The sequence below is a fragment of the Cygnus atratus genome, chromosome 16, assembly GCF_013377495.2.
Source record: "Cygnus atratus isolate AKBS03 ecotype Queensland, Australia chromosome 16, CAtr_DNAZoo_HiC_assembly, whole genome shotgun sequence".
Taxonomy (NCBI): Eukaryota; Metazoa; Chordata; class Aves; order Anseriformes; family Anatidae; genus Cygnus; species Cygnus atratus.
In genome coordinates, this window is record NC_066377.1 from 1,925,237 (window position 1) to 1,931,577 (window position 6,341).

Sequence of the window (6,341 nt, forward strand, 5' to 3'; positions counted from 1 at the left end):
GCCCCCTAAAACCCGGCTCCAGCAGCAGGTGAGCAGCTGGGGGGGAGCAGGGCGCACCCTGATCCCACAGCTCCACCGGGACCAGCTGCCGGGGGCACCCACCGAGCCCCCCCAGCCGACAGCCCCGTTCCCCCCGAGCCAGCAGAGCCTGCATCTGGGAAAGGTTTGCCGTTGTGCAGGGCTGCGGCGGCTCCCGACATGGTTTAACTTAGCGCAGGCATTACCTCACCCGCCCGGCGCAGATGGCTGCTGGCTGCGCCGCGCTCCTCTCCCCTCTCCCCGCTCCGTCTGCAGCCCCTGGACGGAGCATTTTCCGCTCGGATTTTCCATCCCCTGCCCGATTTGCTCGCGGGAGGCTGGGGAAGAGTGTGCCTGGGTTCTGAGCATCGCACCAGCCCGGCCGGGGACGGGGCAGCGCTTTGCAGCAGCTTTGCAGCAAGCCCCGCCGGCGCTCGTAGCCACCTCCTTGCCCACCACGGCCTCGTGGCCACCTCTCCGCTTTGCCAAGGCTTTTGGTGCCCAGCAGGAGGGATGAGGATGCTGCTGAGGGCACCCTCGCCTTCACACAGAGCTAAAGCCGAGAGCGAGCTGCAGGCTGGTGAGGAAGGGGCCGTGGGTCAGGGGGGGTGGCTGCGGCTGCGGCTCCGTGCCTCGGTTTCCCCAGGTGCTTGCCTCTCCCCTCCTGGGGTGGCACGGTCATCCCGGCAAAGGGCAGGGTGTGTCGGGGCAATTTTGACAGAATGCTTCTGTCCTGAGAAATAATAATAATAATAATATATTTTTTTTTTTAAAAGGGACTGGGAGCTTTCTCTCCCTGCACGCTCCGAGCAGAGGAGCAACTTTTCCTTTTTGGTGCTGCACCAGGGACACAAAGGGAAGGGAAATAAGCACATGAACACACCACGCCGGCAGCTCAAAATCCCAAGAACCTCTTTTACATCCCATAAATTGGCCTAAAAATGAGATTTCAAAGCTTGCCACAGAAAGGGTCTTTTTCTCCCTGTCTGATTTGAGAGCCTCATGCTGCAGCTTGGGGAAAGTGACAGCGGGGATGGCCGTGGTGGTGGAACTGGGGCTTGGTGATGCTTTGAACCGCCGTGGCCACGGGGTTTTTGGGTGCAGGGCTGCGGGGTGGGAGGAGGAGGACGGCGCAGCCCCCAGGATCAGCAGGATGAAGGCTGTACGGGTGATGGTGGCTGGACGAAGCGGGGCTCCCCACGGGGCACGGGGCCGGAGCGAGGCGCGGGGGAGCGCACGGCTTTGTTCCCGTGCCAGCCGGCAGCGCGCCCAAGGGCCGCCGGGTCCGAGCGCTTCTCCTCCGCTCGCCCCTGCTGTGTCGGGAGCTGGGCCAGCTCAGGGAGGTGGGGCAGGTCCCTGAGGACAGCACGGCGGGGGACAGCCACGCATCGAGCCCTCCGCTCGCCTGGGAAAGTCACTCTATCTTGGCATCTCCCTCCAAGGCTCCTCCGTCGCCCTGCCCGATGCCCTTTCCCAGGCCACCCGACCCCGGCGCCTGTGTCCCTGCCCCGCTCGTCCCCAAACCCTCGTCCCCTGCCCGGCCACCTTGCCCCTGCCTGCAAGCAGCGGGGACGGATCAGCAAGCGTCCGAGCCAGGGCAGCCTTCGAGGCGTGCTCGGGCTGGAGAAATAAGGGTAAAGGCTCTTATCTGATGGAGCCTCAGCCTTGCCAAAGCCTGTTGCTATCAGCTCAGGACACATGTGCTATTGGCAAAGCTTCGGGGACACAATAATACAAACAGTTTTCATTGTCGAGTCAACAATGATGGGAGAAGGAGCCTGGTGCTATTACCGGTATAAAAGGCACGCTGTATGAAAGCTCAGGATGAGAGGATGCAGTCGGGATCAACAGCAGGGCTGAGCAGATTACATTTTTATTCAGGGAGGAGAAAGCTTCCATCCCACGTGGGCTGGAGCCAGGAGGATGGAGCCGGGGAGGGGGGGGGGTCAGGGTGCAAGGAAAACCCCTCTGAGCAGCCCTGGCAGCAGCCGCAGCGAAGTGCTGACCGCAGCGGGTTTGGACGAGGGCAGGAGGCAGCTCCGCAGCACGTCAGCTCTGCTGGCTCGGGAGAAATTACCCAGGAAAAAGTCTGGCTGGGGCTGGGGGGGGCATGGGGGACATGGGGGAGAGACCCCCATGGTGACAGGCAGCAGCTGGAGGCTGCGCTCTGTGTCCTGGGCTCTGCGTCCCGCTTCTCCGCCCCACGGCCTGCGCCAGCTGCCGTTGCCTTTGCACCGCCGTGCAGAAAGGCACAAAATAAAAGTAGGCTTGGCTGGGGATCCCAGGCAGCGTGAAATTCAAGCCCCGTGTCTCCCGGGTGCCTCCACCCCATGGCACCCCGTCCCCAGGCCAGGGGGCTGCCCCCTCCTGCTGCGTGTCCCCCATGGGGTCAGGAGCCCATCCTGTGCTCCTGCTGACGTTGGGGGTCCCCTTCGGGGTGCACCGTGCTGGTGGTGATGGGGCCAGCCCCACCCCGCACCCGCTGTCCCTCAGGGATGTTGCAGCCCACACGGATGCTTTGGGGTCTGGTTTTGGTAGGTTTTGCCTGCCACTGGTTTGGAAATGCTCTCTCCGTGTGCCCCTCCCGTTTGGGGACGAGGAGGAGAAGGGTTTTACTCTCATAAACTCAGCGTGAGGACGGGCAACCCCTTCAGGTGGCCCTCCCTGGGTGCTAGCAGAGATGCCAAACGGGTCACGGTCCCCACCAGGACAAAAACACTCGCCCCAGGTCGCACACCGGGGCAGAGGGATGTGGGGCCTCGCTGCCCCGTCAGCTCGGTCACCACCTTGGCATCCAAAAAGTGTCACGGTGCCATCCCGCACCCTCGGAGGCGGACGGCGCGGTGTCGGGGCGCATCGCCTCGGCCGTGCCCATGCCGCCGAGGAGGATCAGGCAGCTCTGCCACCCGCCATGCCACGGAGACAGGGGGACAGCGGGCGTGAAACCCCCCTTCCATGGGGCTGCGGGGGGCTGGAAAGCGGGGCAGGAGGTCAGGAGCTTATCGCTGCCATCAGGGGCCGAGCAGCGGGGCCGGGGCCGCCGTTCCCACCGGGAGCAATGATGTCAGGCGGCGGCCGCGCCGCGAGGCAGGAAGCTCCCCGCAGCCAGCGAGTCTGTCCTCCTCGGCCTCCCCATGTGGTTTAGTGAACAATGCTCCCGGCCAGCCTGGCCCTCCCGCGCCAGCCGGGTGCCGGAGCCCATGGGGGTGGGATGGGGCTGGCGCTGTGCCTTCTGCACGGGGTCTGCTGCGAGGTCGGGGGGAGGTGGGCAGGAGCCCCCAGGGGGCTGCAGCTGGCACCGCTGCGGTGCTGTGCCCATGGGGCTGCTGCGATGCAGCGGGGCACGTGTGTGGGGAAGAAAGGCTGGAGAGTCCCAAAGTGGCCGGCAAGCCCCAAACAGGCTGGTGAGCCCCCCCCAAAAGCCCTTGGAGAAAAGAGAGCCGTGCCGGCTGCTGGCCTGGTCCTCTCGCCTTCCCAGTGCAAACACCCGCCCTGAGCACCCAGCCTCGCCTGCTGCCTGCCTTTCGCATCGGTTCGAGGCGGCAGCGATTACCCAAACATGTGGAGGAAAAGCTCCGGCAGTCCGAGACACTTCGGGACGCCACGAGGCACAGCCGGAGGCAGAACTTCCGCTGCCGGGGGTCTGCTGGGGTATGGGGGGTGAGAGCCCCGTCTCTGCCCTCCCAGCTGGGGCTGGGCTTTGCCTCCCGGCCCCTCGCAGCCCCCCAGCACCCTGCAGATGCTCGGGGCTGGCAGGGTGAGGGCGACCGATGTGCTCTCCTGGAGGGCTGGCGGTGCCGAGGCACGGCGCCCGTCGGGAGAGGGACTTCCTGAGCACGGCGGCTGAAGGATGGCCCCGAGGGCTCAGCCTCTCCCTCCGCTCCTCCGCCCTGCCCTGCACGCCCTTGTTTTCGCAGCGGGCAGCGCGAGGTGCCCCCCGTGCCAGGGAGGCAACAGGCTGCGTTTGCCAGCGGCTGGCAGCGACGCTCGTGCTGGTGCCGACAGGCCGGCTGGCATGCTTTCCCCCAGGGAGGCTCTAGCAGGAGGCTGTGCATTTCTGGGAATTGTGTCGGGCAGGGAAGGAGGTTATTGTTCGAGCTGCAAGTGTGCGGCGCGCTGATGAGATCAGGGCTCGCTGCTCGGCGGTGGGGCAGCTGAGCCGTCTGCCGCGCCGCCGATGGGGCGATAAGCAGGGGATGGGCTTATCTGCGGTGCCATCGCTGCGGGGAGAGCTGGAGGGCAGGGGACGTGGAGAAATCCTGGTGACCCGGCTCTGCTCGGCCTCGTGGTGCGGTTAAAATGAGGCAGGAGGGGAGTTGGGGTGGTGTCAGAGAGAGGGAGAAAGTGGCGAGGCATTGAGGATGCTGCCTTCACCCCAGGGCTCTGCTGCGCCCTGGCCATGGTCTTCCCATGGGGCCACAAAGGTTTTTCTTCCCGCTAACCCCCAGTTCACCCATCAGCCCCACGAATGCAGCCCCAGCCCAGCCCTGCTGAATTTCAGATCACCGTGGGGGGAACCTGCCACGCCAAAAGGGGCTTTTGCTCCTGCTGTGGCTGAAGGAGGCCAAACGCTGCCAGCGTTGCATCTTTGCCTCCCGGCTGTGCTGTTCGCTGCTGGGAGGTTTGTGGCCGTGCAGCCCTGCACAGGCACCGTCCCTGTGTCCCCATGGTGGTGGTCCCCAGCCCATGGTTGAAACCCTGAGGATGTCATGCTTTGGCAGGGCAGCTCAGGAGAAGACATTTCTGAGCTATTTCTGCTATTTCCCTCTGTGCCGCCCTGGACCTCCTCGCTGAGCCTCTCCTCCACCAAGCTGTCCTCCCTCTCTGCCAGCCCCTCGGTGGTCCCAGTCCCAGCCCTGGCTGCCCTGCTATGTGCTTGCAGGTCCCATCCACCCCTAATTCTGTGGAGGCAACACCGGAGCCCCGTTTGCAAACCACAGTGACCAAGGGGCTGTGGGGTCAAAGCCCTTTGCAATCCTGTGCTGTGGGTGAGCCGAGGGATGCCACCGTTAACCATCAGCTCGGTGAACTTCTCTGCTGTGAAGCCAACCATCCTCCTCCTCCACGCACCACGGCTTTCGGTGCAGAGCAAGCCACGAGAGCCCGAGGAGGGCAGACCTGCTGCCGTGGAGGGGCACCGCCATCCGGAGAGCTTCCCCACCGCCCTGGTCTGGAGATCACGCTGGCGAGCAGGGACAATATAGGAAATGCTACATGGGAAAGCCCTGTGTGAGAGCCCAGGAGCCCCTGCCTTCCCACAGCAGACTTATCAAGGCACCAGTTCAGAGTGGTGCTTTCCATGGGCCAAAAGGGAAGTGCATACACACCAGACTCCTCGGGGTCAAGGATGCTGGGCAAGCAGCGAGCCGAGAGGCTGCAGGGGGCAGGGGAGGGAGCCGGGGCGTGGGGAGCGAGCCACAAATAGCGAAATGAATGGCTTCAACTTCCTATGTTTTATGGAGGCGACTACAAGCAGACAGAGAGACGGGGAGAGAAGGGAGCCCCGAGCGCTTGCACACGCTCGCACGCACACACGCAGCCGGCCCAGACCCCCGGTGCCATCGGTGGCAGCCTGCACCCACCTGGTGGGCACGGCTCTGGGCCTGCTGCTTGTCCCCTGGGAACACCTCCCGTAGCATCAGGGGTTGCTGCTCAGCACTTCTTCCTCCCCCCCGTCATTATTCTTTTGAGCAGCAGCCAGGATAATTAAAATGGCTAGAAGGAGGAGATTTAGGGAACATCCAAAGTGTCTCTCGGAAGAGCATCTGCAAAGCTGGAGGTCCCGGCTCCACCTTGGCAATGAGCAGGGCCCAGGGGAGCCGTCAGCTCCTCCGTGTCTTCCCTTCCACGCTCCCCGTTTCGCAGCGGGGCAGAGGCTGGGCTGCCACGCGGGGTGGTCCTGGCCACGCATCCCCTCCTCGGCGGCTGCCCGACACAGCCAAATCCTGCAGCCCTCCCTTGTGCACACCAGGAGGTGCCGATGGCAGGGCCGCCGGGCACCGGCTGCTCACCGGCAGCCCTGGGACAGAGGTGGGTGGAAGAGGAGGGCACGGAGCCTCTGGTGGGGCTGCTCTGCTGGAGAGGCACGGATGGAGCCTCCAATTTCTGGTGCATTAGGGGGACCTGTGCCACCAGCCGAGGTGTGGAGAAGTCCCTTGGCTCCCCAGAGGAGAAATCAGAAGATTCTGCATGTCAGAAATGCAAGCTACCATTTGGGCCAATTTCTCCAGATTTCCTAAATGTTTGGATGGAGAATTTTGGTTTCCAGGGTTAAATGTCCCCAGCATCAGGGCTAGACATCTGCAGCAAGGAGGGGACAAAAG